Source organism: Sceloporus occidentalis, unplaced genomic scaffold (genome assembly GCF_023333645.1).
Source record: "Sceloporus occidentalis isolate IW3139 unplaced genomic scaffold, rSceOcc1.0.p SCAF_64, whole genome shotgun sequence".
NCBI classification, from domain to species: domain Eukaryota; kingdom Metazoa; phylum Chordata; class Lepidosauria; order Squamata; family Phrynosomatidae; genus Sceloporus; species Sceloporus occidentalis.
This window is the reverse complement of record NW_028317044.1, coordinates 4123268-4148799: the sequence shown is the minus strand read 5'-3', so window position 1 is coordinate 4148799 and position 25532 is coordinate 4123268. Positions and strand designations below refer to the sequence as shown.

The window sequence follows — 25532 nt, the reverse complement described above, 5'->3', positions numbered from 1 at the left end:
ATAGACCTTCCTCTTTATGAGCAACTATTTGTTCTGTAGGAGGAAACATCTGCTATTGAATAAAATAACTCTAGAATTTGTTGTGCTGGAATTTAATTGCTTGGGGACAGCTAATTTTAATTAAACTGGGGCCCGAACAGACAGGTCAAAATAAAGTTGTTTTGGGCCACTTAGGACTCTTAGGACTCTTAGGACGCGTGCATCATTTAAACAGCATACCTCCAAACTGACCCGAAACAGCTTTATTTTGGCCTCTCTATTTGGGCCATAAGATCCTAACCTGGTTCCTTACCCACATTCCAGCATGACTTCTATTTACCATTTACAAAGGTGATTCCCAAACATTGGTCCTCCAGGTGTTTTGGACTTCAACTCCCAGAAGCCCTATCCAGCTTGGCCCACAATCAGGGATTCTGGGTGCTGAAGTCCCAAACGTCTGGAGGACCAACGTTTGGGAATCACCTTTGTAAATGGTAAATAGAAGTCATGCTGGAATGTGGGTAAGGAACCAGGTTAGGATCTTATGGCCCAAATAGAGAGGCCAAAATAAAGCTGTTTCGGGTCAGTTTGGAGGTATGCTGTTTAAATGATGCACGCGTCCTAAGAGTCCAGAAGCTGTGCCAAAGCAACGCTCCAGTCCTTAGGAACGTGGCTTTGGTGTGGCTTCCGGCCTCTTAGGACGCGTGCATCATTTAAACAGCATACCTCCAAACTGACCCGAAACAGCTTTATTTTGGCCTCTCTATTTGGGCCATAAGATCCTAACCTGGTTCCTTACCCACATTCCAGCATGACTTCTATTTACCATTTACAAAGGTGATTCCCAAACGTTGGTCCTCCAGACGTTTGGGACTTCAGCACCCAGAATCCCTGATTGTGGGCCAAGCTGGATAGGGCTTCTGGGAGTTGAAGTCCAAAACACCTGGAGGACCAATGTTTGGGAAACACTAGATTAAAAGAACCACTATCAGAGATGTTCTGCATGCATCTCCCGTCTCATATCTATCTGGGCCCCTGGCTTTTTCTTCTTAGGCTGCTCTTCTTAACGTGAGAGCAGCGTTTCCATTTTTATTTTGCAAAGCAGAAAGGCACAGGATATGTTTTTGTATCTTCTGTGTCCACGTCACCAGCTCCGTATTGTCAAAAGAAAAAGAAAAACACCTGCAAATGTGCAGATTAAATACAGCCCTATGTAACCACAGCTTGAAATGTGCGCTTGATTGAATACGCATGTAACCTAGAGAAAGACGGTTGCAGAGAAATGACAAAGGTGTGTGTATGAGCACATGCGCTCACACAAACACACAAGTATCATCAGGCCCTTTCTGCTAGGATTCGCCTTCCATAGCGGCCGTGCGACTACCCGCCGGGTCCAAATGCTCTGCCAGCTTTGTTTCAGAGTCAATGGACTTTTACAAGCTTTTATGGAGCTTCACGGGGGGAAAGATACAAGATATAATTGGCAAGAGTCTGCAAAAAAAAAATAAGGCTTGCGTGTTTTCTCTCCCTCCCTCTCCTTCCCAAGGAAACTTCCAGAAGAAAAGAGGTGGGATTTGGTAGTGTGTGTGTATGTGTTTTTTAATGGAACTAAAGAGTGCCATCTGGTGCAAAAAGAGAAAAGCAAAACACCTTCAGCGATGGAACAGAAACGCAGCATGACGGCAAAAGATGTTCAAACGTCAGACAGACATTAAATGGGACTGCATCTTTTACAGAAATAAGCATTATAGCACTATTTTCCCCCTTCTCTGCAGAGATAACTGGGGTCGGAAACAACCAACGTTATCAACCAAGTGTTCTTGCACTTAATGTGCCTTTGGAAGATGGTTAAAAAATACGGTGCCCTTTCCCTCCTTTCCGTTACACGGCTCTCCAATGCTCTGAAGCTAACTTGGCTACACATGCTTCGTGGTTCGAAAGAAATGACCAGGGGGTGCATTAGATCATGTCTCCCTGGATTTTAAGAAAAACAGGGAAGGTGCAAGCTAGAAAAATAACCAGAATTGAAATGCAAACCTTGGGCACCTCGAAACTAAGATAAACAGAAGAGTAAACACTAGGAATAGCTGTTAAACTGTAGGATCGAGTGCTCTGAAGGGTAAGGATTGTCCTTCATTGGAAGCTGGATGACCACCTCTCAGGGATGTTTCATCTGTAGACTTGAGGTTCAAGAGAGGGTTCGATTGGATGGACCTTGGATATCTTCCAAACTCAATGGTTCTTGGTAGTGTCACTAGGGAGGTGCGGTGTGTACAGCCCACACTGGTTGACACTCCAGAAGTGGAATATATACCCGGGACATCAAGTGGGACTGGCAATTGCAGCCAGCAGCTGCACAAGATCCAAAATGGCTGTTTGGAGTCAAAGCATCCCTGACAAGATGGCCGTCCAGCCTCTGTTTGAAAGCCTCCAAAGAAGGAGACTCCACTACACACTGAGGAAGAAGTGTGTTCCACTGTCAAACAGCTTTGACTATCGGGAAGTTGTTCGTAATGTTAAGGAGGAATCTCTTTTCCTATAGTTTGCATCCATTGCTTCAGGTCCTATTCTCCGGAGCAGCAGAAAACAAACGTGTTCAATTCTCAATATAACCGTCAGCATCTGTGCCTGGCATCTCTGAAGATGCCAGCCACAGATGCTGGCGAATCATCAGGAAGAAACTCTTCTAGAACATGGCAACATAGCCCCCCAAACCCACAAAAAACTATGGATGCCGGCCATGAAAGCCTTAAACATCACATTCTCAATATAACACCCCTTCAAATATTTAAACAGGGCTATCATGTCACCTCTTAGCCAAGTCTTCCCCTCTCCGCAGAGTTCCTAAATGTTTCTAATGCCCCTGTTCATGCTCCTAGGCTTAATGCCTGAACACAACCACACATTGCTGAGTGACATTTTGTGAATGCTTCAGACATTTTGTGAAACGTATGATATTTTGTGAATGCTTAGTATTGGAAGAGAGAATGCAGGAGGGCATGTGAGGCGGTGGAGGGAGACAGTGTCTTTCCAATGCACTGTGAAGTGCAGAAGCATCTCTTGTACTAGATCACTGTTTCAGAGCACTGGCCAAAGGCAGCATGCCATTGACCCACACATGCCCCAAGCTCAGGCAACTAGTCAGTGCTAGGGTAGGTTCATTCAAAAGATATAGATATAGGATGGGGGGGGGGGGGGGACACTTGGCTGAATGAGACTACATGTGAAAGGGCTCTAGGAGGCCTAGTAGACCACAAGTTGAACATGAGTCAACAGTGTGATGCGGGAGCTAAAAAGGCCAATGCAATTTTAGGCTGCATCAATAAAGGTATAGTCTCTAGACTCCCTCGGAGTGTAGTGGAGTCTCCTTCCTTAGAGGTCTTTAAACAGAGGTTGGATGGCCATCTGTTGAGGATGCTTTGATTGAGAGTTCATGCATGGCAGAAGGGGGTTGGACTGGATGGCCCTTGGGGTCTCTTCCAAGTCTAGGATTCTATGTTTCTATGATGCTAGATCAAAAGAAGTAATAGTGCCACTCTATTCTGCTCTGGTCAGGCCCCACTTGGAATACTGTGTCCAGTTCTGGGCCTCACAATTCAAAAAGGATGTGGAGAAAACTGGAGTGTGTCCAAAGAAGGGCAACTAAAATGGTGAAGGGTCTGGAAACCATGCCCTATGAGGAACACCCTGGATAGCTGGGGATGTTTAGTTTGGAGAAGAGAAGGTTAAGAGGTGATATGATAGCCCTGTTTAAATACTTGAAGGGATGTCATATTGAGGAGGGAGCAAGCTTGTTTTCTGCTGCTCCAGAAACTAGGACCCGGAACAATGGATGAAAGCTCCAGGAAAAGAGATTCCAGCTCAACATTAGGAGGAACAGCCTGAGAGTAAGGGCTGTTCGACAGAGGAACACACTCCTTCCTCGGAGTGCAGTGGAGTCTCCCTCCTTGGAGGTCTTTAAACAGAGGCTGGATGGCCATCTGAATGTTGGACTATGACTCCGGAGACCAGGGTTCAATCCCTGCTTGGGCATGAAACCCACTCGGTGACCTTGGGCAAGTCACACTCTCTCAGCTTCAGAGAGAGGGAGAGAGATCTTTCTCATCTCCTGCTACCTGAGATATTAGGTTTCTCATCACCTACTGCCTGAGATCTTCCCAACAGATATTGGGAACCGTTTGCTCTAACTGGCAGAGGTTGTCTACAGCCTCACTGAGACAGTGTGGCCATGTGTCCTACCTTAGAAAAGAGAGTCCCCTATTTAAAATTCTGGCCAGTCCAAGAGGTTTATCCCACGAAGGACATCGGGAGTTTATCCCGTGAATATCCGGAAGAATTCTCGTAATTACGCGAAACCATTTCACACGGCGTCGCACAAAACCCGCCATTAAAGTGGTCCCAAACAAGCATTAATGCACATCTTTTCGCTTCCGGGATTTCAGCAACAATGCATTTCCAGTATCGCTTTATACGAGCAATTACGTGTGATAATCATTCGCGCAATTACTCGCCCTTTTTGCTTGGTTCGCGGGATGCTTTAAATGCACTTCAATCTCTCTTTAATGCCGAAACCAGCCCCAGTGTGATAAACTCAATAGTCCAGTTCGGTGTTAAAGAGAGCAGCAGTAGAGCTTGAAACTACCAGCCGTAAGAAATGTACTGCAGAGCAAGCAGGCACATAGTTAGATTTTTTTCCCACTGAAGAAAAGTATTTTATTCCCCTTAACATTCAAACAATTATTCCTAAATTTTCAGCCATGCATCTCCATATAAAAACACACATTTTACGCAAGCCGTCGTTTTGCCAAGTCCAGCTCCCCAAAATCTTTAGATGCTGGGAACTGGATTTGTAACCTTCGGCATGCGAAGAGCAAATGCTCTCCCATTCAGCCCCAACTTTCTCAGACATGCGCTCAGTGCACAACAGTGTGGTTTTTGCTGTTTGAGATTTCGGAGCACCAACCCAAGCATTTAAAGCCCAACAACCATCGTGAACTTTTTATAGCAAGACAATTCTTGTCCCGTAGATAAGAAAAGACGGGGGGAATCCTCTCTCCTCTTTCTATAGCTTATTCCTGCAACCTACAGAAAACAAGATACGCTTTTCACAGCCTGCAGATGGTGCTACTGGATAGCTTTTCCATTCCGCAGACCCATTCAAAGGACTCTAAAGAAGAATATAATATGCTATAGCAACAGAGACATTATTGTCATGATGGCTTTGAAATTTTTCAGCAGTTAAAATACGCAACCGTCACTGTTTATTTTGCTTAGCTGCGATAATGCTGGATCTCTTCAAATTCCTGTATTGCATTGAACACATTTTTAAGAATACAGTACACCAAAGGAACCCCCTCCAGCTACCTATGCAGCTTATCGTTTGGGCAAATAAGCCGGTTAATAAAATAATAATAATAATAATAATAATAAATATTTATTTATATACCGCCTCTTCCGTTTGGGGATCGAGGCGGGTAACAACAGAGTTTATGATACACAACATAAAAGCAATAAAACCCACAAAACCCTGACCCGACCCTCCCTCCCAAAGCTATAAAATTAACATAAAACATGTTTAAAATATATAACAATACAATACAACATTACAAGATTGTTCTACAATCCGCGAATGACGAGGAGATATAGTAGGAAGGACGGATAGAATGGGTTCTGGGCGGTTATCACTCAGGGAAGGCCTGCCGGAAATCCGGTGACCAGTCTGGCTGCCATGTTTTGTATCAGTTGAAGCTTCCGGACATGGCACAAGAGTTGCCCCATGTAGAGCGCATTACAGAAATCAAGACGAAAGGTTACCAGGGCATGTACAACCATTTCTAGGTAGGGGCGCAACTGGCGTATCAGCCGAAGCTGATAACAGGCGCTCCTGGCTGTCGCATCAATCTGAGATGACAGATGAAGTGACGAATCCAGGAGCACCCGCAAGCTGCGGGCGCAGTCCTTCAGGGGAAGTGTGACCCCATCTAGGACTGGCAAACATATCTCCAAACCCAGGTTGGGGTTACCTATAACGAGTACCTCCATTTTGTTTGGATTCAACTTAAGTCTATTTTCCCTCATCCAATCCATTACCGACCTCAGGCAGTCATTCAGAGGAGAGATGCCCTCCTTGGTCACTGAAACAGTCCAAGACATAGAGAAATAGATTTGGGTGTCATCAGCATACTGATAACAACCCGCCCCATGTCTCCAGATGATCTCACCCAGCGGCTTCATGTAAATGTTGAATAGCATTGGTGAAAGTATCTTGCCTTGACGGACGCCTGAACTGAGCTCCCTTTTGGCCGAACAACTGTCACCAAGTGACACCATCTGGAACCTGCCTGAGAGATAGGACCAGAACCACTGCAAAGCATTGCCTCCAATTCCTAGTTCCCTCAAGCACTCCAGAAGGATACCATGGTCTATGGTATCGAAAGGCACTGAGAGGTCCAAGAGCACCGACAGGGCCACACTTCCTCTGTCGATGCACAGATGGAGATCATCAACCAAGGCGACCAGGGCAGTCTCAACTCCGTATCCCGACCGGTTTACTGTATCCCCGAAACCTCTTCCGGCTTCAGTGCTGGATCCAGGATGCCCCTGGATGTTACCATAACTCAACTGCCACTGATCTAGGTGGGATGCTGCTGCCCGGATACATCCCGGGTCAAAGCAAGCTTGTTTTCTGCTGCTCTAGTGAACAAGACCTGGAAAAATGGATGCAAGCTATAGAAAAAGAGCTTCGACCTCCACATTAGGAGGAACTTCCTGACAGTAAGGGCTGTTCAACAGTGGAACACACTCCTTCCTTGGAGTGTAGAGGAGTCTCCTTCTTTGGAGGTCTTTAAACAGAGACTGGATGGCCATCTGTCGGGGATGCTTTGATGGAGAGTTCCTGCATGGCAGAATGGAATTGAACTGGATGGCCCTTGAGGTCTCTTCCAACTCTATGGTTCTATGATTCTATGTATTGCTAATAATTCATATTGTTTTGTTGGCTTTAAGAAATATCTGTCTGCCTGTGAACATCCCATCATATGAACCTCCAAGTACAACCACAACCCCAGTCAGAGATTGGCCCTTTCACAGAGAACTAGGAGGAAATGTTCAGATGCATACACAGGTGCATTTCTCATCCTTGCCTGCTATTTCGTCCTCAAACCTTTTTGAAGTGGGTCCAGGATATCGGCTGGTCGCTGCAAAATGTAATTGTCCTCCTCCTTCTCAAGCATGTAACAGGATAAAGGAGAGCAAAAAGAAAGGCACTTCAGGGACACTCACAGAGCCAAAGGCTTATCTGAATTACATAGTAATCTCAGAAACAACATACGGGGGTGTGTTTTGGGGACCGTGTGTGTGGAAACTACCTGTCCTTTCAGATTGTCCTATCAATTTGCCCCACAGCTAACCATCAGTTAAAACAGCTGGGCGCATCACACCAGTGTACACACCGCAGCTGCATTTAAAAAAGCTCTGCTTCCAAAGGAGGGGAAAATCAATGAAAGATTGCAGGAAAACACTAAGAGCGCCAGTCCTTACTCTTGAGCATTTATAACCCTCCTTCATTGGATAAAATCAAACTGAAGGTGTCTTTAAAAAAAGAGTAAATCAACAGGGAAAAAAAGTCATAAAGCAATCACAAGAGGAAAAAACATGGGTTTATACAAGTTATCATTGTAAGATGCACTTTTCCAATAGAAAAAAATCCACAAGCGATGCCTTTCTTGGGCCAACCAAAATGCCCAGCATCCATGTTACAAGCTTTCGAAGCTCCACTGGCTTCTTCATCAGGCAAGATGTGAAAAACCACACGGGAGAAATTGAAGATGTCAGTCCTAGGCCTGCATTTTGCAGTTTTTGTTCTTAGATCAGATGGTACGGAGGGGTATTTCTTGCAGGTTGGCGCTGTCTTCTTCTGGCCACGGGGCAACTGGGAGATTTTCAAAGTCCAAGAAATTTAACACCCATTTGCAACACAAAAAGATACCTTCTTTGCAGTCCACTATGTCTCCAGAGGCCCCTTTGTTAGGCAGCGGACACTGAATTTCTCAAGCTGTCTTCACGCTTTTAGGTTAGGAAAACATTAAGTGGTGTTGCGGTAAAACATGGCTATGCGCTCCCAATGTTAGAGGAAAAAGTGTTTTAATTTGTTGGAGGTCGAAACCTCAAATAGGAAGGTCCCAAGTCCACTGGCTCTCTCTTTAAGAGTCCTCTATTGTGGATAGAATGCGGTCTCTTGAAATGCAGAAAACATCCAGCGGTAGCCATGTTGGTCATATAGCAAAATCCAGTAACATCAGAAATCCACCAAACAGCGATGTCTTTATTGGAACAACCAAAATGCACAAGATGCACATTGCAAAGCTTGTAATATACATATTGCAAAATTTGTGTTGACTGCACAACAAATTTCGAAGTCCATATTACAATTATACCTTATACTAGTCGTTCTCCAACAATGGGACAGGATCCCCAAGGGTTGCAAGAGGTGTGCAAGACCTGGAGGCTCTAATCCATCCTCCTCCTCTTTCCAAACTACTTGCATTGAGTTGAATATTGCATTTACTTAAACACAGCTGTTCTAATTTGAACGACGTTATTTCTCTATAAAGGGTTGAATCGGGAATATCGGTGAATGTGCAAATGAAAATAAGCACACTAAATAAACAAAATATACTATCTTCAGTGGGGTGGGGTGCAACACACACACACATGTAGATATAAAGGGAGATCCCCACGAATGGTTTAAGCCTGTCAAAAAAGTTTGCATACCACTGCCTCATGCAATTATACCTTTACTATGTAAAGAGAGCTTGGAGCACCTTGGAGACTAACTAAAGAAAGAAGTTGGCAGCATGAGCATTAAGTCTACTTCCTCAGATGCATTTGGAGAGTTGTCTGTTACAGACTGCCAAAATAAAGCTGCTTCGGGTTTCTTTGGAGGTATGCTATTTAAATGATCCATGGGTCCTAAGAGTCCGGAGGTCGCGCCAAAGCCACACTCCATTCCTAAGCACCGGAGTGCAGCTTTGGTGCAGCTTCCGGATTCTTAGGACCCATGCATCATTTAAAGAGCATACCTCCAAAGAGACCCCAAGCAGCTTTATTTTGGCAGTCTGGAACAGCTTCTTTCAGCTGCAGCTTCTTTCTTTAGTTGGCGATGGTGAACCTTTTCGAGGCCAAGTGCCCAAACTGCAACCCAAAACCCACTTATTTACTGCAAAGTGCCATGTGACTCTAGCTTTCTAGTAACAAACTCTTGCAAACCCTGTGCTGGGGCGGCGGCACATGTGCCCACAGAGAGGGTTCTGAGTGCCACCTCTGGCACGCGTGCCATAGGTTCGCCATCATTGTGATCTCTTTACATACCGATTCAACAGACTAACACGGTGATATCTTTGAACTCTACTTCTTTAGCTAAGAGTGTTTTTGGAGATGAGCGCTCACCGAAAACAAGACAATGCTGGAGCTTTTTGGGGGTTGGCCAGAAGGAAAGAGGAAGAGGGTTGGCGCTAAACAATCAATACAAAAATAAATGATGTTGAGAGGAGCAGAAGTGCAGGAACAGCTAGCACTTATTGGGTATGTATGTGTATAAGTCCCCTATTGACTTATAGTGATCCCATGAATTTCATAGGGTTTTTTCTTTCCTTGTAGAGGCTTAAATAGAAAACGGTGAGCATTAGCCACCTGGAATGTGAGGTTCAAGCAATTCTGAGAAGCCGGAGGGAGTTCCTACTCCAGGCAAACATTCATCAAAGTGGTGTATGGACTCAGATTAACTGGATCCCTGACCCCTTACGTTATATGTCCTATCATCTTCCCCTCCAATTTTGTCTGTGGCTATTTGTGTTCTGTGTTTTATGTTGATACATAAATACCTTTTCAACCACACATTTACAACCTGGACTAGCCTGGCTTGCCGCGTAGTTCATCCTGCGAGAGTCTAGCTCCCCTGGCGCTTGCTGCTCCGGATAAAGACGCCGCGGAAACTTTAAAAACTAAAATGTACAAGTTAAAAATATAATGCAAATAAAGTAGTGTTGGTTTATGTAGCACCATATTAACTGTATGAATTCGTATGCCACACTGCAACAAACAACAACAAACCATCGGAGAAAACTACCTTAGAGATACCGGGCCGGAGAAGACGAGCAGAAAAAGTGGTTCGATCCCGCTTTTTCCAAGGCAGGTCGAATATCCATGGCTCAACCCCACTGGATAAAAAACATTTTGTTGCCTCCAAACCATGCTTACTTGCTTTTGCACAAACACACCACCAATGACCACAAGTACCTCCCATGTCCATCCAGATGCCATCCTATTGCTGCCCCTTTGATCGACTACACAGTCTCCGGTCTTTCCCCGCTCTTGTTGTATTGTATTTTATTACCACCTATTTATAATTTTTAAATAATATATTTATTATACATTAATATAAACAGGCATATAAGGACACACATATAACCATGGGGCTCGACAGACCGTCTTGAAAGGGCGGACTGGAGCTGGTTGTTTTTGCCCACAGCAACCAAAACGCATGGGCTCCCTCTGCACCAAAAAGAACCTTTTTGGTGCCTGCGGCTGCTGCCATCATTGCACCACTGACGCACTGTGGCACATTGATGATGCAAATGTGGCACCCCAACATGTGGACGCTGCGCCGCACTTGTGTCATCATGCCGGCCTCCGTATGGACAGGCAGTCACCATGATGGTGCTGCTGCCGCGCACTAGAATTCAGAAACATGTGGTCGCTGCCAAACCCTAATTTTGCTCCCGTACCCTAATTTTGGCCCAAGGACAGCGCTTTCCGCCCATCTGTACCAGGCCCACATTAATCTTACAGAGCTCTATCTATCTATCTATGCATGTCTATGCATAACATAAGTACTACACTTCCTTATATTTATCTTGCTGAACTTTCTACTGTCATATACATATAACATATGTGTATGTCATACACATATAACATATATGTATAGCATATACATATAACATACATGTATACATATAACATATGCACACATTGCACACTCTACATACTCTCATTTGTTACATCACCTTATTTCCACTCATCCACAAACTGTTCTTACATGACTTTATTTCCACTCACCTAAAAACTATTCAAATACTAGAGTCGAATTACTATTTAACTTTGTTGTGTATCACCAGTGGCTTTGTTTTACATCAGCATATTCTTGGACTTGGTTTGACTAGAAGACATGGGGATCAGTCCCGCCAGAACAGTACGAAATGCAATTTGCTTTTTGCAGAACAGCCCATGCACAACTTTTTTAAAACGCCGTTCTTAGAATCGTAAGTTTATCAAACGGGAGGAAATTTCTCTTAAATTCGAATGCAAAGAAAGTGGGGCCAGAACGCATTCACTTAAAGTCGCTAGTTTAGCGCCATTATGTGAATGCGCATTGCGTTCGAACTGGCTTCCCACTGCCCGAAAATAGCATGCCATTGCTCAAATTTGCGTGTGGCAGTCTATCACGCAATAACATGAAACCCTATGATTGCGTTCGGACTGACTTCCCATTGCCCAAAAATAGCTTGACGTTGCCCAAAATTACATGTGATCACCTCTCACGCAATAACGTTAAACCTCATGATTGCGTTCGGATTGACTTCCCATTGCCTGAAACTGCGTGTGGTAGTCTATCATACAATAACGTTAAACCCCATGATTGCATTCGGATTGCCATTGGATTATACTTCCAAATTCCCTTGTCTGATAAACTCCATAAAATCATAGAGTTGGAAGAGGCCGCAAGGGATATCCAGTCCAACCTGCTGCCATGCAGGAAATCTAAACCAAAGCATCCCTGACAGATGGCTATCCAGCCTCTAAGGGGAATTCCTGTCACCTGTTCTTTTAATTTATTTAATTTCATATTACTTCTTTTGGGGACAATTTAGTGTGGCCCGAGGAAAATTGTCCAACCTGATACAGCTACCATTACCAACTAGTCATGAAAGCGTCAATTGAGTGATTATGCCATTTTTGTGTCCTTCTACCACTGCTGGATATCAGTAACATAGACTTTATAGGGTAGCATTTCCATGTCACAGCTGACAACTATACAACCACCACTACTAGTTCAATAAAATGGAACCATCAATCATGCCAGGCTTGACATCCACATCTTTTAGGAGTACTGTAACGGTATATTCCTGCATGGCAGAGGGTTGGATTCGAAGGCCCTGGCGGTCCCTTCCAGCTCTACGATTCTATGATTCTAAGACTTTTATTTCAAGATGTTAATGTAAATCTTTTTTGAGCCTTCCTGAAGTTGCTGTTGCAGAATTAAAGACAGAGATGTATAGTTTTTTGTGGGTTTTGGGGGCTAGGTGTCCATGTTTGAGAAGAGTTTCTTCGTGACGTTTCCCTGGCATCTGTTTCTGGCATCTTCAGAGAATGTTGGCATGGAAAAGAGTGTATACACACACACACACGCACACACACACATGTTGGGAGGAGTGATTTCCATGTTAATCTGTGCCACACAGTGTGTGTGTGTATGTGTGTGTGTACACAACACACATACACACACACCACTCTCTTCCATGCCAGCCTTCTCTGAAGATGCCAGCCACAGATGCTGGCGAAACGTCAGGAACAAACTCTTCTAGAACATGGCCCCATATCTCCTTTCAGGGCCCATCCAATCTGTCAATCTTATCTTTATCCGTTTAACTCCATCTATTTCCATATCTTGTTAGAAATCTCACGGATGCAATGCTCCCAGTGACTTCTCGCCACTATTTTGGTCCTGACTGCTATATTTAAAGCATACAGCGATTAAGCAATGTAATTCATTTAGTCTCGACAGAATCGGTTCCACTGAACTACAAATCTAATTTACATGGTGGAAAATGGATTCTTGTTTCTGCCTTGATCTTAAAGGCTCCGAGTTCAAACCCAGCAGGATTTTGGGGTTTTTTCCCATGATGAGGATCAGAGGTTAATTAACAAAATGTTTTGACAAAGCTAATAGGACAGATCTATTTATGTGCCACTGTTTACTCGGCTTAATTTTAATCAGTCGTCTCTCATCAGATTTGCCTGGGATGAATATCCAACTTCCAAAAGCCCATTAGTGTGAAATCCAGAGGGCAGTGAGACATCTATTTATATCTTATCCGCTCGAAGAGGGAAGTCATTCAAATGACAGGGTTTAAGGTTATGAAAAGATGGACAAGGAGAAAAGCAAGTTGTACAGAACGAATTTGGACTTTGGGGCAAGGTGGCGGTCCTAGTTGAAGGTCTGGAGGAATCTCTGTTTCCGTTGTATCATGCATTCAGTGGTACACTGCCTTAAAGCATGGAAATTTAATTTAGCTGCTATGGCCATTGATCACTGAACTTTTATATAGTTTGATACAGAGATTTATTTAGTCTTGTGGTACTTTGAGATGGCCTGAGGGCTAATCAATAAATATTGATACTGATATACTGATAGACCTATTGTGAAGTCGAAGGGTTTCATGGCCAACATCCCTAGTTTTGTGTGGGTTTTTAGGGCTCTGTGGCCATGTTCTAGAAGAGTTGATTCGTGACATTTTGCCAGCATCTGTGGCTGGCATCTTCAGAGAATGCTGGCATGGAAAGAGTTGGATATATATAAATACACTGTGTGACCCTGGATAGGGCTGGCATCTTCAGAGAATGATGGCATGGAAAGAGTTGGATATATATATAAATAGACTGTGTGACCCTGGATAGGGCTGGCATCTTCAGAGAATGCTGGCATGGAAAGAGTTGGATATATATAAATACACTGTGTGACCCTGGATAGGGCTGGCATCTTCAGAGAATGCTGGCATGGAAAGAGTTGGATATATATAAATACACTGTGTGACCCTGGATAGGGCTGGCATCTTCAGAGAATGATGGCATGGAAAGAGTTGGATATATATATAAATAGACTGTGTGACCCTGGATAGGGCTGGCATCTTCAGAGAATGCTGGCATGGAAAGAGTTGGATATATATAAATAGACTGTGTGACCCTGGATAGGGCTGGCATCTTCAGAGAATGATGGCATGGAAAGAGTTGGATATATATATAAATAGACTGTGTGACCCTGGATAGGGCTGGCATCTTCAGAGAATGATGGCATGGAAAGAGTTGGATATATATATAAATAGACTGTGTGACCCTGGATAGGGCTGGCATCTTCAGAGAATGATGGCATGGAAAGAGTTGGATATATATAAATAGACTGTGTGACCCTGGATAGGGCTGGCATCTTCAGAGAATGATGGCATGGAAAGAGTTGGATATATATAAATAGACTGTGTGACCCTGGATAGGGCTGGCATCTTCAGAGAATGATGGCATGGAAAGAGTTGGATATATATATATATATATATAAATACACTGTGTGACCCTGGATAGGGCTGGCATCTTCAGAGAATGCTGGCATGGAAAGAGTTGGATATATATATATATATAAATACACTATGTGACCCTGGATAGGGCTGGCATCTTCAGAGAATGATGGCATGGAAAGAGTTGGATATATATAAATACACTGTGTGACCCTGGATAGGGCTGGCATCTTCAGAGAATGCTGGCATGGAAAGAGTTGGATATATATAAATAGACTGTGTGACCCTGGATAGGGCTGGCATCTTCAGAGAATGATGGCATGGAAAGAGTTGGATATATATAAATACACTGTGTGACCCTGGATAGGGCTGGCATCTTCAGAGAATGCAGGCATGGAAAGAGTTGGATATATATAAATACACTGTGTGACCCTGGATAGGGCTGGCATCTTCAGAGAATGCAGGCATGGAAGTGCATGCCAGCATTCTCTGAAGATGCCAGCCACAGATGCTGGCGAAACGTCAGGAATAAACTCTTCTGGAACATGGCCACAGAGCTCCCCAAACCCACAAAAGAACGACAGCCCTATTGTTTATAATGAAACTCCAAAGACCAGTAAACCTGACTGGGTGACTGGGCAAGAGTGCCAACCATTAATGTTAGCGGTAACATGCCAACGCTAACTCCTTAAACAATAAATTGGTACTTTTAAGCCGCATGGAAAGACTCGTTACATTAATTTGTGAATGAATTAATAAAATCGTACCGTCAAGTAAATGAAATCAAATTAAAAGTAAAAGGAAAGAAAAGGTAAATTAAAACTAATAAAAGCGACGAGCGGCAAATTAAAGTGACTAGGAGTGCAAATCCCTTTGCAAAAATAAGATTCCTTAGGCCTTTAATGACTACAATGGATGTTAAAACTGCATTTGAAGAGTTAAACAAATTATGGACAAGACATTAATGTTAATGGATTATTTCCAAGCTCTAGGTTTGCACTAAGTACAGTATATGAACACGCAGCTACAATGCATTTAACACTGGGGTTGATCTTTTCAAATTGATTTGGCAAACCAAGTTACATTGCGTCCTAGGTTAAATCCATGTTTGAACCTTTCCGATATTTTAAAGACAAAGGGCACAGAGGGGTGAGACAGAGAAATGGTTGAATTACTCAACACCTTCTTTGCCTCCGTCTTCTCACAAAAGGAAAACACTGTCGTGTGTGTGTGTGTGTGTACATTATACAGTGGACCCTTGTTATCCGCTGGGGTTTGGTTCCAAGATCCCCCGTGGATAACAAAATCCGCGGATGCTCAAGTCCCATTAAATATAATGGCAAAGCAAAATGGTGTCCCTTATAAAAAAAATGGGAAATCAAAGTTTGATATTTGAAATGTATGCCTTTTTTTGAACATTTTCAAAGTGTGTATGCTTGAATCTGTGTATAAAATATCTGTGTATAAGAAGGGCTGTGTATGTGTATGTGTGTGTGTTTGAGTGTGTGTGTATACATACACACATACATACTGCCATACACACGCACTGCCTTGACCAAAAAGCAATACAAGGCGATCTGCATTCCCACCTAGAACAACATATTTATTAAAGCAGAAGAACCAATGGAAGCTGAAAATCCCCCCTCCCCACAAATAAATGTGTGGTTTTCTTTCCCTGTGTATTTTTTATTCCTTTCACAGACCTCCAGACCTCTGAGCATTTTAATAGCCCCATTTCGGTACTCTGTGGTCTATTTTGACACTCAGTTTGCTATCAGATTGTGATTTCCCCCTTCCCAAATGATTTTGTTGTTGGGTGCCTTCAAGTCCAGAAGCTGCACCAAAGCCACGCTCCAGTCCTAAGGACTGGAATGCAGCTTTGGTGCGGCTTCCAGACTCTTAGGACGCATGCATCATTGAAACACCATGCCTCCAAAGTGACCTGAAGCAGCTTTATTTTGGCCTGTCTGCATAGGGCCCCAGTGAGTTTCAATGGCCAAGCGGGGGTTTGGAGCCTGGTCTACCATCATCTGACTCCAATATTTAAACCACTATGCCTTGATGCTCCCTAAAAGGCACTCTAAAAAGGGCTCAAGTGAAATTTCGCAAGTCAGATTTTCACCTTACTCTTTTAAAAACAAATCCATCCATACATCCAAGTGACCAGCAAAACTGCTCTCCCTGCATCTTATTTCTGTCTGGGCAGCTAGCTCTTGCTGGAGTCCTTTTGGTCAAATCATCGCAAGACATCTTCAGATTCTACAGTTCTAAGATGACAAGCAGGGTTTGCTCTGCCCTGTGTTGCCCTGCTGACTGTCTTCCCACCCACCCAGCGTATCCTCTCCAAGCTCTCCATCTTGCGCTGACATTTATGGCACAATTCACAAGGCGAGCGGCATGCCAGATGCCCGGGTTGACAGCTTTGCTTTGTCAAGGTAGCTGCTCTGCAAGTGCGTCAGGGCTGCCCATCAGCCAGAGGAGCTCAGCAATGGCAGAGATGACAGCTTCTCCCGTTCTTTCGTCAACCAATGTGACTGGGTGACCTTTTCCAGCTTGAGCATCTGCCTGCCTTCATCGTCGGATTGTGGCAGAAAATAATCCCTGGGGTAGACTGTGCCCTTTTCCTAATTAAAGTATATATCTTTAAAAATCACAAACTGCCATCCTGCCTCCTGAAGCCACACATTTAGGCAAAAGGAGCACTATGCCAGAGGAAACCAGAAAAAGACAAAAGGTGCGGTGCAACGGAGACGGGGAGAAAAGATGCTACACAGTGGATTTAATTAATATGTAAGATGGCGAACAAGTTTGTGCTTCGTTTCACAACAAGAGACAGCCTGCAGCTATAAAATCTGTCCTCTGTGTTTACTAACTACAGCTCATAGAAAGAAGGTAGACCCGACCAAAGGTCTAGTAGTCCAACGTTCTGTTCACACAGAAGCCAAGCAGGTACTTATAGGAAGCACACCAACCAGACATGGGCACCGCTGTACCCTCATCTCACATCGCCCAGCAGACTGATATACAAATGCATAGTGGCTTCCGACACTGCAGGTGATACTAGGGATGGAATAGGTATTCAACAATTTCACAACTGGTGATGAAATGTGAAGTTCCTGATCTCATGGGATCATTTAGGGGAAGAAAAAATAGTACCTAGAAAGTTCCTGCAACCTGGAAGGAATTTTTTTTTCCTTTCTTCTTTTCAGCACAACAAAAGAACGTACATTAAAAATGTGCAAATTGAGACTCCGCACAGCTTTCCGCACTAAATGAACTTCTTTGCAACAGAGCACTCAATGTCCTTTTGAGGCCAATGGGCATTCTTGAAAGAACAGCCCCATCGTCCACATAAAATAGCACAGCAATGATTCCTCTCCAGTTAATTCTGGAGGATGGAAATCGGTGTTGTGGAAGGGGCCCACCGCTGAACTGATGCGAAACTTAAACAGAAGCAGTGCCAATATGCAGCCTTGCTTTACACCCTTTGAGACAGAGCTTCAAATCGGTTCTGTAGCTGCAAGGTCGCAGAACGATCCCTGGCTTCCCGACTTCCATGTGCCACATTCTTCCAACTGTGTACTTCTTCCCCAGAAACTTGCTCTGTGTGTTTCCCATCCAGGAAAGTCTGTTCCACTCTTTCCCGGAAAAGCTCTTCCTCCCTGATATCCTGAAGCGTACATACTGAGGATGTACCTTCTCTTCCCACAGGTGGGCCTTCTCTTCCAACAGGGCTACCAACTTCCACTTGGTGAAGTTACTCACATCCATTGACAAGAACCCAAACATACCATAACTGTTGAAGGTGAGTAACTTCACCAAGTGGAAGTTGGTAGCTCTGTTGAAAGAGAAGGTCCACCTGTTGGAAGAGAAGGTACATCCTGAGCAGCTCCCTCACTGTCCATGTTCACTAATGTTAAGTAGGCACTGAAATAGGACTCTGGGCTTCCCCTCAATGTCACACTGAGGATGGAGCAAGCTTGTTTTCTGCTGCTCCAGAGATTACAATACGGAAAGATGGATGCAAGCCACAGGAAAAGAGATTCCACCTCAACATTAGGAGGAACCTCATAACAGTAAGAGCTATCCGGCAATGGAACACACTCCCTTGGAGGATGGTGGAGTCTCCTTCTTTGGAGGTCTTTAAGCAGAGACTGGATAGTCATTTGTCAGGGATGCTTTGATTGTGAGTTCCTGCATGGCAGAGGGTTGGACTGGATGGCCCTTGTGGTCTCTTCCAACTGTGGTTCTATGATTCCTTCAAACTTCCCCAATAAACACCCATGCAAACAGCCCTGTTTTCCAAAGGCGTTCCCCAAGCTCAAGAGCCTGAGACGACTGCTGCTATATAGGAAAGCTACTGGCTGCTAGTTCCTTCTCCAGCCAAGTCTCCGACACACTTCCTCTGAGCAAAAGCCCTGCCTCCCTGGGACCAGGTGCTCAGGAAGGGACCTGGAGCTAATATCTTGCTCAAAATATCTTGTTTGTAATGTTTTGTAATATCTTCTTTTAATACCTTGCAAGATCTTGCTTCTCATACATTGAGGTACCCAGATTTTTGGGTTCCTGAATGGCAGAGGGTCGGACTTTATGGCTCTTGTGGTCTCTTCCAGCTCTGCGATTCCACGCACCTGGTTTTGTTGTTGTTTTTCAATCGGTCAGTTCTGCTCCATGAAAATGATGCAAAGCCACATAGCATTTGGGGATAAAAATAACAATCAAATGAATCTCCCAGCTTAGGAACGTCTTTCCCTTCCTCCCTTCCCTACAGATTGCTCAGCTAACAGTGTAAGAGGCATAACAGTTATGTGATCATTACATAAAGGTAGAACACATGCAAGGCATTTAGAGCATGGGGGAAATATCAAAGAGTGCCTGCCATCTGTCTGCAGAACTTAAAAGACAGAAACCGCTCGTGGAAGATCCTGCAAGATGCCAGCCGCTCAAGTGACAAGATGGGAAATGACAGCAAACAGATTTCCACTCTTCTAACAGCAAAAGAAACACGCAGGCTGGAGTCTCGGGTTTGAAAATCTCCAGATGCTGCCCTCTTCTAACATTTCCATATCTTTGTTCATACAGCATCTGATATGTTTCTCTCTTTCTCTGCAAAGAGGGAAGGGATATTCTATGAACAACTCAAGCGCACTCATTTTATTGTTCAGAAGAAGAGACTGAATTCACATCACATGCACATCAAACCTACAAGGCAGACAAGGAGATGGAAGATGTACATGCTTTTTTATATATATAGCACTTCCCTACACAAAATTGTAGGCATAAGGGGCTTTGTGAGATGGCATACAAATGAGGTGTCATGGGCTTACAGTGGTTGTGTTTAAACATCACAGTAAGCCATGGTTTATCATGAGGCGAATAGGCCTGTGTGGTCCTCACATTTGTGCGGTCCCTAAATTATTACATTCCTCTAGTGCAGTGATGTCCAAACTCTAGCCTTCCTGGGGTTTTGGACTTCAGCTCCCAGCATCCCAGACCATTGGCCAAGGTGGCCGAGGCTTCTGGGCGCTGAAGTCCAAAACACCTGGAGGACCAGAGTTTGGACATCACTGCTCTAGTATATCTACAAAAAGAAACAGAAGCTCTCTTTTTTTGGGTTGAGAGTAGTCACACTTTAGCATTATAGTTTGAACTTTTTAAAACTATGGATAATCTTAATTTTGGTTTATTGAAATAAGCCAGTATCACAAGTGAACATCAAACCATGGACTACGAAACTGTCTTGTTCTAAGCAGATTACAGTTTGGGTAAGCTTTCAGAGGACAGAGTAAACTACTCAAAGACATAGCTGTGTTGAAGGGGTGTCCTACTGAGGAGGAAGCAAGCTTGTTTTCTGCTGCTCCAGAGACTAGAACACGGAACAATGGATGCAAGCTACAGGAAAAGAGATTCCAGCTCAACATTAGGAGGTACTTCTTGACCATAAGAGATGTTCAGCAGTGGAAGTGTGGTGGAGTCTCTTTCTTTGGAGGTCAGTAAGCAGAGGCTGATGGCCATCTGTTGGGGATGCTTTGATTGAGAGTTCCCGCATGGCAGAATGGGGTTGGACTGGATGGCCCTTCTTGGGGTCTCTTCCAACTCTAGGATTCTATGATTCTAGTCTGGAAAATCAGGATGCTAAGGGATCGTGTAGCACTTTTGAGGCTAACTGAAAGAGAGAAGTTGATAGCACGATGGACTTGAGTCTCCACGGAAAGTCCAGGCACTGACCTATGTAAGTCCCTATGTGGGAAACCCCATATGAATGCAAAACGTTTTGGATGCGGAGATGCGGTGACGTACAACGCTGTGTGTCTAACATCAGTTAACCTCACCAGCCTCATTGGGCTAGCCCAACATATCTTCTTTTTGGTTCCCACCCTATAACCCAATATTCATTTACACGGTTATTTAGTCATCTTGGGTTTAAGCAACATCCTTCCTCCTGCCTTGTCCCTAAGTGACCACGGGTAAAACTGAATTTGTCACCTCCAATTCCTATGGACATTCCCACACACAGACTGCTTACATGGGTCTGTGCCTGGACTTTCCACTCCATGCATCTGAGGAAGTAGACCCAGGTTTACGAAAGCTCATGTTACCTCTCTTTCGGCTAACCTCAAAGGTGCTGCACAACCCCTTGGCATGGTAAGCTACGGGTATGGAAATGAGCGTTCTTAAACAAATCCTTATGGTCACAAGAGAGAAAGAAAAGAGTGCCTTGGCTCAGGAACTCAAAGCTCACAGACACTTACTCCCAACAATTTAAGCTATGGTTTACGCTGATGTCAAACTACAGCATGCTCAAGTGGCTTTTTTCTTAGGAAAAGATGGATTCTGAATCATCTCCATTCAGTTCAGAATTGTCTTGTTATGCACAAACTCTCTTAGAGAGCTGCTTTCTCCATGCCAGATTTTTTTCCCCTCTTAGCGTCCCTGGGCTTCCTGCCAGTTTCCTTGAGTCTTTTAAAGCACACGCTGGGGAAGATTGATTTGTCCAACATAAGCTTTTCATGAGCATGACCGCAGGATTCATCCCAAACATCTCCAGCCTTAAAAGATCTCAGGCAGCAGGTTTACAAAAGACTTCCAATGGAGAATCTTGGAGATCACTACCAGTCAGAGTCTATACCATTTAGATAGTTGGATGTTATAGCATGTTATAGGCTTGTTACAAACTGCCCAAATAAAGCTGCTTTGGGTTTCTTTGGAAGTATGCTGTTTAAATGATGCATGAGTCCTAAGAGTCCGGAGGTCGCGCCAAAGCCACCCTCCATTCCTAAGCACTGGAGGGCAGCTTTGGTGCAGCTTCCGGATTCTTAGGATGCATGCATCATTTAAGCAGCATACCTCCAAAGAGACCCAAAGCAGCTTTATTTTGGCAGTCTGGAACAGGCCACTGTTATTTGAATGTTGGACTAGGACCAGGATCTGAATCCCTGCTCAGTTATAAAAACCCACCAAGTGACCTCGGGCAAGTTGCACACTCTTAGCTTTATAGGAAGGCAATGACAAACATCTTCTTAGCAAATCTTAGAATCACAGAGACCACAAGGGCCATCCAGTGCAACCCCATTCTGCCATGCAGGAACTCTCAATCAAAGCATCCCCGACAGATGGCCATCCAGCCTCTGCTTAAAGACCTCCAAAGAGGGAGACTCCATCACTCTCCATTGAGGGAGTGTCTTCCACTGTTGAACAGCTAGGAAATTCCTCCTAATGTTGAGGTGGAATCTCTTTTCCTCTAGATTGCATCCATTGCTCTGGGTCCTGTTCTCTGGAGCAGAAGAAAACAAGCTTGCACCCTCCTCAATATAGCATCCCTTTAAGTATTTAAACAGAGCTATCATATCACCTCTTAACCTTCTATTCTTCAGGCTAAACATCCCCAGCTCCTTAAGGCGTTCCTCATAAGGCATGGTTTCCAGACCCTTCACCATTTTAGTCGCTCTCCTTTCGACATGCTCCAGTTTCTCAACATCCTTTTTGAATTGTGGTGCCCAGAACTGGACACAATATTCCAGGTGGGGCCTGAACAAAGCAGAATAGAGTGCACTATTACTTCCCTTGACACTATACTTCTATTGATGCACCCTAAAATTGCATTGGCCTTTTTAGCTGCCGCATCGCACTGTTGACTCATGTTCAACTTGTGGTCTACTTGGACTCCTAGATCCCTTTCACATGGCGTCTCATTCAGCCAGGTGTCCCCATTCCTATATCTACGCTTTTCATTTTCCACCCTAAGTGTAGTCAGGGATGTAGCCAGGATTTTGGAAAGGGGGGGGGGGGTCCAGACTAAATGCCACCATTATAATGGGGCTCAGGTGCAGCGGCGCGGCAGCATACACCATTCATTTTATCTAATGGAAGGGGGGGTCTGGACCCCAAGAACCCCCCCCCCCTTGGCTACATCCCTGGTGCAGTACCTTACATTTCTCTGTGTTCAATTTCATTTTGTTAGCTTTGGCCCAGCTTTCTAACAGCTTTCTTGCCAAGGAAGTCCTAGGACAGCATCCCCATAAGTAAGACACAATCTAAAGGCACTTAAAAACTCAAAGTAAGTGTCTTGTACAATAGCTTTTCATGCAGGTAAGTGTGCTCTTGGGCCCTTAAATGTATGAACTCACAGGCACGGAGTGATAGAAACATATACAGCTAGAACTGAAATGAAAGAATTAATGAAAGGGGGTAAATTAATAATTATTTATTGTACAGTGCTCCCTCCATTCCCGCAGTCTTCAGACTTGCGTCCCTCGCTTATGCGCAAGGGACAAATGGAGGGGGAATGAATGGGGTGTGCACCAGCGCCTATATTCAAGCCAATGAATATAAGCGAAACTCCATTTTCACATACGGAACGGACACCCCCCCCCCCCCGTGAAAAAGGAGGGACGACTGTAGTGGCAATTTTTGCGCCACGAGGCGGAGAATCTTTCAGCGCTAATACCTAGTTTGTGGGATTTTCCTCCTTAAATGCCAGTTGCAAATACTGTACATTTATAAATTGCCTCCTTTTGCAATATGGCCGGAAACAACACTTTTTAGCCAGAACATGTTGGAAATCGTCAAGAGAGGGGGAAGATATTCAGTGTGTCCAGAAGTAGTGAGTCCTGCAGTTTAAGCTGAAACCATGTAGTTGGAAATGGCCAAGACCCACATCACAGAAAACTCCCTGCAGATGCAGAGAGCCTGGAGGGGAGAGGCATTAAGAGATTTTAATTACACATGACATTGTTTCAAATGGCAAACCGTAACATTTTAATGAAAATAGACAACAGCTGTGAAACATGGGGCTAGAAAGAAAGAAAGAAAGAAAGAAAGAAAGAAAGAAAGAAAGTAGGATATGCAAAATGAACAAAATTATCTGTTGGTGCTCATATTGGGTCGAGTTACAGAAAGCCAGGAAATTGGTGGGCAATGTTGTGTGTTTGTGTATGTGCCTTCAAGTTGCCCATCAACTCCATTAATTTCATATTGTTTTCTTAGGAAAGCAGTGGTTTTGCAAGTTCGTTCCTCGGAAATAGAACCCCCAGCACCTGATATTCATTGGCAGTCTCCCATCCAAGTACCAACCCGCGCTGACGCTGCTTAGCTTGCAAGAGCAGGTGGGATGTGGTGGTGACATTGGCATATTTAGGAAGCCTTGTGCTGAATGTTACTCACATTTTTATTTTTTAATATATATATATATATATATTTGGCCTGTTCCAGACTGCCAAAATAAAGCTGCTTCGAGTCTCTTTGGAGGTATGCTATTTGAATGATGCATGTGTCCTAAGAGTCCGGAGGTCGCGCCAAAGCCACACTCCATTCCTAAGCACCGGAGTGCAGCTTTGGTGCAGCTTCCAGATTCTTAGGACCCATGCATCATTTAAACAGCATATCTCCAAAGTAACCCAAAGCAGTTTTATTTTGCCCTGTCTCTTTGGGCCCTTATTTCAGATGGAAAAGCTATTCCTGTTACTAAGCTGGTGGAGAAAAGAGGATAACAGCATACATTTCTTTCCCAAACCTCAACATACAGAAGCTTGCTTTCCTCTCCAGAGCAAGTATCGTGTGACAAATGTTACAGATGTATCTGAAAGATGCCATCCACTGGGTATAATAATGCCAATGTTTGACAGGTACAGAGGGATTATTGAAACCAACAGGTTGTCATAGAATTAGAGATCACCAATTCTGCAGGGACACTACTCAGGATCAAGGCAACTTAAGGCAGGAAAGGAACAGCCAACTGATGCTATCAGTAATACTCAGGATGAAGCTTTCTAAGAAGTTGGCAGCAGGGGGAATGTCATCATACATGGTTACACAAGGCTGTTCAAAGAGCATCGCATGCACTGTTGTATCAAGTTGTTTATTACTTCTAGTCATGTTCAGCACTATGCAATAAAAGTGGCAGAGCCTAAAAGCAGGATGCTCTATTGCAGGAAGAGAAAGCAACTCACGACTGAACAAGGGACATTTGCTTGTGGGTAAACACTGACTGTTCATCGAAGCACAGCAATGGTAAAGATCCAGGAAAAGTCATGCAAACTTCAACCAAACTTCTTGTTTGCCTTCAGGTCATTTCCAACTTATGGCAACCCTAAGGCAAGCCCCATCACAAGGCTTTCTTGGCAAGATTTGTTCAGAGGGGTTTTTGCCCATGCCTCCCTCTGAGGCTGAGAGAGTGTGAGTTATGTCAAAGATCACCCCTCTGTGCTGGGTCTTAATATGAACTTAATGGACCCGTACAGACAGGCCACAATAAAGCTGCCTTGGGTCACTTTGGAGGTATGCTGTTTAAATGACACACACACATCTTAAAAGGCCAGAAGTTGCACCAAAGCTGCACTCCAGTCCTTAGGATTGGAGCGCGGCTTTGGTGTGGCTTCTGGCTTCTTAGGACGCATGCAGCATTTAAATAGCATACCTCCAAAGGGACCCGAAGCAGCTTTATTTTGGCCTGTCTGTTTGGGCCCAATATTAAAGCAGGTATCACAAGGCCCAGGGGAAGCCACTTGACCCTATAAGGAATTTCTGTGGGAATTCACAAGAGCACTTATCCTGTAGCCCAGAGGAATCTGCCAGCGACTGAAATCTACATAAGCCCCTCAAAGATGGAAACAATTGTGCATGTGATATCTGTGTTTGCAAACAGACATGCAAGAGTACAGTGGGGCCTTGGTATCCACGAACTTGCCATTCATGGATTTGAGTATCCACAGA

General features: G+C 44.2%; 1 protein-coding gene across 11 annotated transcripts in view; it reads right to left on the bottom strand.

Annotated features, from left to right (window-relative positions):
• The window catches only part of AUTS2 (activator of transcription and developmental regulator AUTS2), a 608784-nt gene that overhangs the window by 466393 nt on the left and 116859 nt on the right, over positions 1–25532 (bottom strand). The window lies entirely within an intron of this gene.